Source organism: Cebus imitator, unplaced genomic scaffold, assembly GCF_001604975.1.
Source record: "Cebus imitator isolate Cc_AM_T3 unplaced genomic scaffold, Cebus_imitator-1.0 Scaffold93, whole genome shotgun sequence".
Lineage (NCBI taxonomy): Eukaryota > Metazoa > Chordata > Mammalia > Primates > Cebidae > Cebus > Cebus imitator.
Genome location: NW_016107408.1, coordinates 3,904,138 through 3,913,566, shown reverse-complemented (window position 1 = coordinate 3,913,566; position 9,429 = coordinate 3,904,138). Strand labels below are relative to the sequence as shown.

General features: G+C 49.5%; 1 long non-coding RNA gene across 1 annotated transcript; it reads left to right on the top strand.

Annotated features, from left to right (window-relative positions):
• The first annotated feature begins 961 nt into the window (after nucleotides 1–961).
• On the top strand, nucleotides 962–8,051 carry LOC108309358. The gene is made up of 3 exons (XR_001827301.2): nucleotides 962–1,218; nucleotides 3,903–3,969; nucleotides 7,735–8,051. It is a non-coding gene; the product is annotated as an uncharacterized LOC108309358 (long non-coding RNA).
• Nucleotides 8,052–9,429: the final 1,378 nt, after the last annotated feature.

The window sequence follows — 9,429 nt, the reverse complement described above, 5'->3', positions numbered from 1 at the left end:
TCACTAAAAGCTTTCCTATTGAGCTATCTGCATATCTGCTGCATGGTTATTGGTGTCCAGGAATGAGTTTTGAACTGTAAGTCCCCAGGGAAGATGTGGAAAGCATGCTGCATCTTGGATGTCAGCTCTGGATCTCGGCTCTCACGGCTGCCTGCTGGATTGGGGTAAGAAGAAGGATTCCAAGGCCGTGTCCCAGTTGAACCTGAATATCGCGATTACATCTGCCTGGGGCACAGGAGATGCATTGGTGAGATCCTTGACTGGCATCTGTCACGCTCGTCCCAGAGGGTGTCAGAAGTCCCAGAGTCTCTCTCTGCAGAAACCTGGCCTCATGCTGTGCTTGAATGAACGTCTGGGAATGACACTGGGAACACTCTGCATTGCCTACAGGGCTCTCTCTCTGCAACTGCCGTACAGACTCACTGCAAAGAGGGCACCGTGTTGGCTGCCTGGCATTGGGAAGACAACTGGACAAGTCTGGGACCAAGAGATAGCTTGGGAGGGAAAGATACCTTCTCAGACTAGCTTCAGCCCTTGGAGAAACGGTCTGTCCCTGCCCAGTACCAAGCACAGCTGTGAGACATCCAAAAGGATGCTTGGATATCCTGCCCCTCTCTGCCCCGCCTTTCTTCCATCAGGCCTCAGCCCCCAGCTTCTCCGGCAGGACAGCGGGGAGCCTGGCTCTCTCTCTTGCTCTCTGAACCTTACTCTAGCCTGCTTATTAAAAGAATTCCACCCTTAGACACAGAGGCAGCAATGCAGAAGCTTTCTCGGCTCCACAGTCAGAGCTGTCACTTCTGTGGCAGGTGTTTCTTTGAGGTCTGTTTGGTCTTTTCAGTCACAACCACCCACCTCAGGCAGGATGTTGTGTGTTCTAGGGTATCAGAGGAAGTATTTGCAAACAAGGCCCATCTGTTCAAATGAGAAACAGGCTCCTCTCCCAAGCCTCACAAGGTCGCAAAGCCTGCAACGTCAGACGCTCTGCTGAATCCTTTATTATCTATCTTTCCAGCCAGCAGCTGATGAGAGATTGCGTGTGTGCTGACTCTCAGCTCTTTCAAATCATGTTGATTCGAAACTCAGCTGATCCGGAAGGGGCCGGTCCTCCATGTTGGCCATTTCAGGTCGGCTCCATAAAGGATGCAGAGGGTGGATTTTCGTGGTGGAAACACACGGCTGATATTCACAAAGCTAGTCCATCCAGGCACATGAGAACAGGTGAGCTTTGGGAGAGTGGGTGAGGTGCAGGTGGCAATTAAGTCGCTGAGGTGTGGTTCCCATGTTGTCAGTGAAAAGATTGACCTTCCTGACGATATGACTGAACCGTGGCTGATGTCACAATCACCCCAAAAACAATCACACTGGCTGAATTATGAAGGTGAAGAATTCCGGACCCCAGAAGCTCCATTTCACCAGTGACAGCAGCCAGTGAAGAACCATGTCCACGTACCACACTGAGGCTAGGCCTCCGGATCTCTCCATTTTTCCCTTGGACTTTGTCTCAATAGTCCTATATGATATCCAAATAGCTACCTAGGTTCAACCCAAATCCCTGACTCTGGAATATGGAGGTTTAAACGGCTTAAAATGTTCCAGTGTGGAGGCAGATGAAGGAGACGGAGGGTCCCTCCCTTCAGTGACTGTGGGGCTGCTTCTTATAAAGGGCCGATTTTGAGCACTTTTCCTGAACTTGAGGCACATTCGAAGCTGATTCCAAGTAAAACTATTGAGCAGCTCCACTTTTAATATGTTGGTCCCACGGGTTCTTGGTACCTGTTGAACTGCCCTAAAAACAGTCCCTAAACCCACAGACATTTGGTGTCACTGGTCTTAGTTCAGGCTCACCCAAGCAGGTCCTGACAGGAGGATCCCATGCACCTTTAGAAGATACAGGACCACCGTCAGGGAGGTGGAAGGGGACAGGAAGGACACGCAGCCCGGGAGGAGCAGGGGACCAATCGAGCAGCTGGGGCTTGGTACTCCGGGGTCCTCCCGAGACCCGTAGAACAGATGCCTCCAAGTCCTCCCTGCTGAGGGCAAGGTAGCTGGGGTACTGATACACCCGATCCCCTCAGCCACTAGCTGAGGGTGCTCTGGGGGAGGGTGTTCATTTCCCCTCTTCTGACAAAGCAAACTTTTTTTTTTTGCCCAGGCTGGAGTGCAGTGGCGCGATCTCCACTCACTGCAACTTCCGCCTCCCGGGTCCCGGTTCAAGCAATTCTACCTCAGCCTCCCAAGTAGCTAGGATTACAGGCATGAGCTACCACACTCAGCTAATTTTTGTATTTTTTAGAAGAGATGGGGTTTCACCACGTTGGCCAGTCTGGTCTTGAACTCCTGACCTCATGATCCACCCGCCTCGGCCTCCCAAAGTGCTGGGATTATAGGCATAAGCCACTGACAAAGCAAACTTTTACAGCTTTAGAAAAAGCCCTCAGGCAAAGAGATGCAGATACTGGCAGGTGGAGTCAACAGGAGACCATGGAAGCCACCAGACCCTGACTAGTGCCAGCCACAGCACACTCTAGCTCAGAGCCTGAGGTGACCTTCCCGTCCTGGGCACAGGAGACAGGAAATTCAGCACCAGCCCTAGGCTTAGGGCCTGCGGTGGCTGCCATCTCAGGGCCCAGGGCTGGTATTAGCCACACCAGTGGGTGGCTACTGCGGGTGACAGCCACATCGCCTCCTTCTCCCACCTTGTGTGCCCTGTCCTATCCTAGAAGCCCCAGGACAGAAACTTACACCAGCCTCTTTGCTCAGTCCCAATGCCTCTACCCTTTCCTGCTGCCACCTGGACCACAGAAGGCAGGGCCAGGCCCGGGGCAATCATATGCTCCTGGAAACATCTTGGAAGTCCTTAAGTCCATGACCAAAACACAAGTACCCTCTGGCTGGAGACAATCAGGAGCGATTACAAAAGGGCCGCTGTGTCCTTTTCTTTCTGGCAGCAGCTGTTTCTGTCATGTGGTCTGGAGAAGTCCAGATGTGTTTGCTCAGGGTGCGGAGCCAGGCCCTCCCAGCAGAGATGAAAGAGCGGCAGCCCCAGCAGCTGGTACACAAAAGAGGCTGCTGCAGATCAGACCCCGGGCGGGAGGTCTCACAAGCCACTGGGTGGGCCGGGACGTTTCTATGGAGAAGGAGCCAGCACCACGTGCAGCACAGCAAAGAGGCGGCAGCAGCCACAGGCCTCCCGGCCCGGGGCGGGCGCTGCATCGCCTGACTCCTGTGCCCAGGGGCGGAAGGTCACCTCGGGCTCTGAGTGGCAGTGTGCTGTGGCTTGCGTTAGGCAGGAAACCCTGTGAGAATAGGCGTTTTCTCCCAGAGGCAACTGGACTTGAGCAAGAGGGTGTATACAGAAAGCTTGGCTGCTGTGTTTGCAGCACAGAGGGCGGTGCAAATGGTCCATCGGCCGAGGAAGAAAGGCTGATGCAGGGGTCACAAAAAGACAGGGCGCATGACAGCACTGGTCAGGAACTGTGAGGGGTGGAGCATGGGAGAGTCCCCTAGGACGGCCGTCCAGTGTCACAGGTATGGGATAGAAGGGGCTTCCCCCAAACCTGTTCCTCTCCCAGGTTTCCCTGCCTCTGTAAATGGCAACTCACTCCCCAGGCCTCAAGCTGAAAACCTTGGAATCATCCTCCACTCCTCCCTGTCTCCCACACCCTTCACTCTAAAAGCCCTACTTTAAAAAGGCGTCTACCATCCGGTCACCTCCAGCCACTTCCTCTGTTGCCACCACAACCTAAGCTGCCATGGTCTCTGCCTGTGTGTAAACATTTACTTGCCCTCCATCCTCTCTTAGCTGTTCTCTGGCTGAAGTGTCTCCCTGGCACTTCTCTGCACATGACCTGTTCCCTATGCACGTGCTCCTTCGACCATGGTCTCTTTCTCTTTCTCCCCAGTGAAATATGGACATGGCCTCTTTGCCTCTCCTGCACGCCCAGTGCTTTGAAGAGTGCCTGGCACAGGGTAAGGAAGCATTTGTTGAATTCATTGCAGCTGAAGACTCCAGACCCTGCAGGTATCACTCTGCTGTGGGTTTGTCTTGTCCCCTTGCTCAAGGGTCCCAAAGCAATTCCTAATATTTTCCCCCACGGGAGAGTGAGAAAGAAACAGCCTTATCCTAGAATGCTGGAAGAAATACTCAGCAATGGTAAGTAATATGGGAGTAGGAACACCGTCATTGCACTACCTCTGTCTAATCCTCAGGGGGTCTAGCCTACGGCACTGCACTGTCTTTAATCCTCAGGAGGTCTAGCCTATGGCACTGCACTACCTCTGTCTAATCCTCAGGGGATCTAGCCTACGGCACTGCACTATCTCTGTCTAATCCTCTTGAGGTCTAGCCTATGCCATTGTATATCTCTGTCTAATCCTCAGGGGGTCTAGCCTAGTGCAGCTACTCTGGACATTCATTGAGTTGAATTAAGTGAACAACCTCCCTTCCTGGTAGCCCACGCTGGGCTCTGCCTCCTGCTTAGGGGCTCATCCTCTGTGTTCTCTTAGCTCCCTGAATATTTTTCTAAATTAACGCATGTGACACTGTCTTAAGGATGACCCCTCTGATGCTAGCAGTGAGACTTTGTTCTCGGTATCCCTGGGTCCATCTGGTATTTCGAAGTCCATGTTCTGACACATGACAGCTGCTCAATGAGGTCAAATGGTGAATGAATGAATGAATGAATGAAAAAGAAAAAGCAGGATGGTGAACCCCAAACCAAAGTTAGCTAAAACCTCCTGGAACCAGCAGGCATGACTACCACCCAAAGATGGTAGGACTAGATGAGCCGTTGGAAAGACATGTCCCTGCCCAGGCTAGTGGGAGAGGCAGACGCCCACATAAGGGATGCATGCAGATAGGTCCAGCGACCACATCAGCACACATGCTTAGCTGCAGGCAGCAGCTCAGAACCAGCAGGTGACAGGCATGCCAGAGCCATCCAGAAAGGCTCCCTGAGCCCTGGCAGGTCCAATCCAGGCAGAGCCCTAACTCTGCTCAATTGCAATCTGTGTTTATGAGCCCATAATCAAATGGAAACTGAAAGTTTCTCATGAGAATCATCTGTCAAAATTGTGCGGTGCCCAGGCCCAGCGCTGGGAGGCTGGGTTATAAATTCTGAGCTCCGCTCCGGCTCTGCTCCGTCTCTGGGGACTCGTGGGTCATTTTTCAACCCAGCATTAATCCGAGGAACTCGATCTTTGATCAAACACTATGTCTTACAGCCTGGGTATTTGGGATACTGATTGTCCACTGTGGGATCGGGAGTGGCGGACAGGGGCTAAGAGTAATCACGGGCAGAGAATCCGTGAGCCAGGCTCGCCTCTCCCACAAGCTGAGCCGCTTGCACAACCACCTGCATCCCGACCCCACCTGACAGCTGCCCTTCACTGAGCAGACACCTCCAGGCTCCCACCACAGCCTGTGGTGACTACGGAACCCTGAACCAAAGGGCCTGTCACAGAACCACGTCTTTTAAAGACATGGTTTTCCTAATTACAAAGGAGCTCAATGCAGTAAAAGTGGAAAACCAAAAAGCACAAAAAAAGAAAAATTGCTCATAATTCTATATCCTGGAGGAAAACTCTTTAACATTTTTGCTGCATAGATTTCTAGCCTTCTTCCTCTCTCCTCCTGGCCCTTTTTCTTTATAAACACACGTACTATTTTCTAACCTGCTTTCCTTGCCATTCACGGCCCCTCCCCTGAGACTAGTCCATTATGACCATTCTGCCATGTCACTATCTTTCCCATAGCACGGTTGTTAATAGCCACATTCATTTTCTTGGTCAGTCCCTTTTATTGAGCAATTGGTTGGCTTCCATTTCTCCAATCGCATAGAAGATGCTGCAAAGAACGTATTGTACATAGATAGATCTTTGTACACATCGGAGTATCTTCTTAAGATAAATTCGTAGGAGTAAAATTGTGCAGGGGGTCAAAGAATCTACATTTTTAAAAGTCATTTGATACTTTCTACACTGCGTCTCATTGTGCATTCATGTCGTTAGCAATAGCCAACTATGGGCCGGGTGTGGCGGCTCATGCCTGTAATCCTAGCACTTTGGGAGGCCGAGGCGGTCAGATCACTTGAGATCAGGAGTTTAAGACCAGCCTGGACAACCTAGTGAAACCCCATCTCTAGTTAAAAATACAAAAAGTAGGGCCAGGCTCAGTGGCTCATGCCTGTAATCCCAGCACTTTGGGAGGCCGAGGTGGGAGGATCCCTTGAGGCCTGGAGTTTGAGACCAGCCTGGCCAACATGGTAAAATTTGTCTCAAAAAGAAAAGAAATAGCCAACTATTGGGGGGATAATTTTAACTGGTAACCACCTTTGAGTAAGAGCAGAGTAAGCAAACTTCTTATCTGCCACTGACGGCCAGATGGTTCCTCCTGCTTCTTACACTGGTTCACAGTTCTGCTTACACAGAACCACAGTTCATCTCCTCTGGATGCAGCTCTGGAGACATGGTGTGGTTGAGAATAGAGGCTCCTCTTAGAAAATCAACTCTGAACCCCCAAACTCCTTCTGACTGTGTTGGGTCTTTAGAATTTATTGAAAAGGTAACACGGTGCCTGCTCTTGGCTTGTGAAGACTTTCACCTGAACACGGATACTTAATTAGGTGACCTGGTGTGGGGAGGTCTGATGGAGTATGAAGGCAGGGAAGATGAGTCAGCTGGCTTAGAGGGGAAAGAACAGCAACTTAACAATGACAATTAGAAGGGTTAAGAAGAGCAATTAGATGAGAAAGGGTTTTGAATTCCCTGGGAGCAGGGGAAATGAGAAGCTTCTTTTCTGCTGCTGAGCTCTATGAAAGCTTGCATGCACATGTGGACAATGAAAGCTTAGAGTCACCCCGGGTGGCCCATTTAAATGCACCTAAAAAGTCATGAGGCACAGGGAGGCAGTGCAGAGCCATTGCTATTCATCATCCATCCATTCCTTGTTCAAACTCTCAGAGGTGACCTCTAAGCCTCCCACGCAGAATGTTCCCTTGAAGAACACGCATCAGGGCACCCAGGGGCAGGGCCAACCTTTGGGAGAATTATAAATAGAGAAAAAATTGTCTTTGGGGGTCTTTCCACCTCCCTGGCAGTGACTTTCTTCCCTGCTAGTCTCCCCATCCTTCCAAAGTCCAACACCAACTACCTGATGTTGTCCTCAACAGACAACTGGCGAGGCAAGAAGAACACAGGCTTTCGGCCAGATTGGCCTGCATCTTACCTTGCTGTGCAATCTAAGGAAATTACTAAACCTTTCTGATCTTCTGTTTTTGCATCTGTACAATGGGGGTGGAAATGCTGGCTTGATTTCTTCTTGTTGTGAAGTGAGATGGCTAATATATTCAAAAGCACGCGGTTGGGTGTGGTGACGCATTCCTGCAATCCCAGCACTCTGGGAGGCGGAGGCGGGCAGATCACTTGAGGTCAGGACATTCGAGACCAGTTTCGCCAACATGGTGAAACCCTGTCTGTACTAAAAATACAAAAATATTAGCCGGGCGTGGTGGTGCATACCTGTAGTTCTAGCTACTCAGGAGGCTGAGGCATAAGAATCGTTTGAACCTGGAAGGCGGAGGTTTCAGTGAGCCAAGATCGAGCCACTGCACTCTGACCTGGATGACAAAGTGAGATCCTGTCTTAAATAAAATAACATTTTTTAAAAGTACCCAGCACACAATTTACACATAACGGACACTCACTGAATATTATTTACCATGTTTTTCATCTCAGCATCCAGGGATGCTGTTCCCGGGCGGGCTGCGAACCCGGTGCTGTGACCCTGGCTCGGGCCTGTGTGCTCTGATCCCTTTGCAAGAGACAAGATCAGTTATGTGATGCCAAATGCTGGTGATCCTTCAGGAATTTAAGGAAATAATGATGGATTTAACTACGAAATTGTTCTTGACATCATTGTTTCCAATCCCCAAGAAGCAGATGCGATCTAAATAGCAAATGCGAGAGTAAATAAAATAGAAAAACGTCGCTCTCATAAAACACTGTCAATATCAATTTTGGTCAATCTGTGAGGTTAAAAAATGACAATCCAATAATCTTTTTATCGGCTCTCTTTCTTTCAGTGTACGCTGCTTACCCTCATTGCGGGTACATCTTTATATTTGGTTATTTTAATTTTTTCTTACGGGTTATCTGAATGCTTCGTGAGTTAATGAATTGGCTTCTTGTCTGTGACTGGTGCTGTACATATGACTTCCCATTTGCCCCTTGTCTTTTGACCTCCATAGTCTTTTGTCTTTATTTGACCCACACGGATGCTTTCCTTTTTCTGAACTAGATTGATCGATCTTTTCCTGTGTGGCTTCTGGGTTTAGTTTCTCACTTTGGAAACTGGTTTCCAACTGCAGCATTGTAAATATATTTACCCAAATGTCTTCAAACACTTTCATTGCTTCATTTTTTCCCTTTAATGTTTTAATCCTTGACCCATTGGGGATATATTTGAGTGTAAGAAGTTAGGTGAGGATCCCGCTTTATTATAGTTTTTCAAAGGGTTGGCCAGTGATTCTGACAGTATTTACTGAATAATCCCCCTTTCAGACAAACCATTTCAATAATTCCTTTTGTGAGGGGGTCACAGAACCCTTTGAGAATCTGATGAAAGCTACAGATCTTCTCCCCAGGAAAACAATGTGTGCCTGTAACACACACTAAATTTCACAAACAATTCCAGCAGGACACACAGACCTTCAAGAGCACATCCGTTGACTCCCAAGAGGTCTGTAATCTCCAGTTAAGAACCCCCTCCTTTATGTGGAAGAAACAGTTCTTAAATAGTGGGATTCAGCCTCCAACACAGATCAGTGAGGATCCATCTTGTAGTGGAAAATGTGCTAAAAACAGTCCCACAACCTGCTCAAGGCAGGAGACTCCAGTTTACCATTAAGGCTCTTGGGTACCCCAGGCTTCCACCATCTCATGTCCTGGGAGCTTAAAACCTTCCACTCACCATTCTGCTGGTTCGGTGTACCCAACAGATAGCATGTTAACCTGTCTCTGGAGTGCAAGTAGCCCTCATTGAACAACTCGCTCCTGAACAAAGGGGGCAGGTACATGTACATTGCTTCATGTGATTCAGTTTCCCTTGATTTGCAGCCCCAAGCTTTTTCTTGAGACAGGGTCTTGCTCTGTCCCCAGGCTGGAGGGGAGTGATGCCATCATAGTTCACTGCAGCCTTGAACTCCTGGACTCAAGCAATCCTCCCTCCTCAGCCTCCCGAAGCACTGGGATTACAGTCATGAGCCACCGTGGCCAGCCAGCAGCCAATTTCAGACTCCATTTTCCACCCCAGATTTGCCTACTCCTCCTGAGATTTGATCTTTTGGGTCTTGCATGTCCATTCTCACGCCCTCACCCTTAATTCCTTCCCATGCATTGAAAGCCAGCACTGGTCTTTTGGCTTTCTGGCCC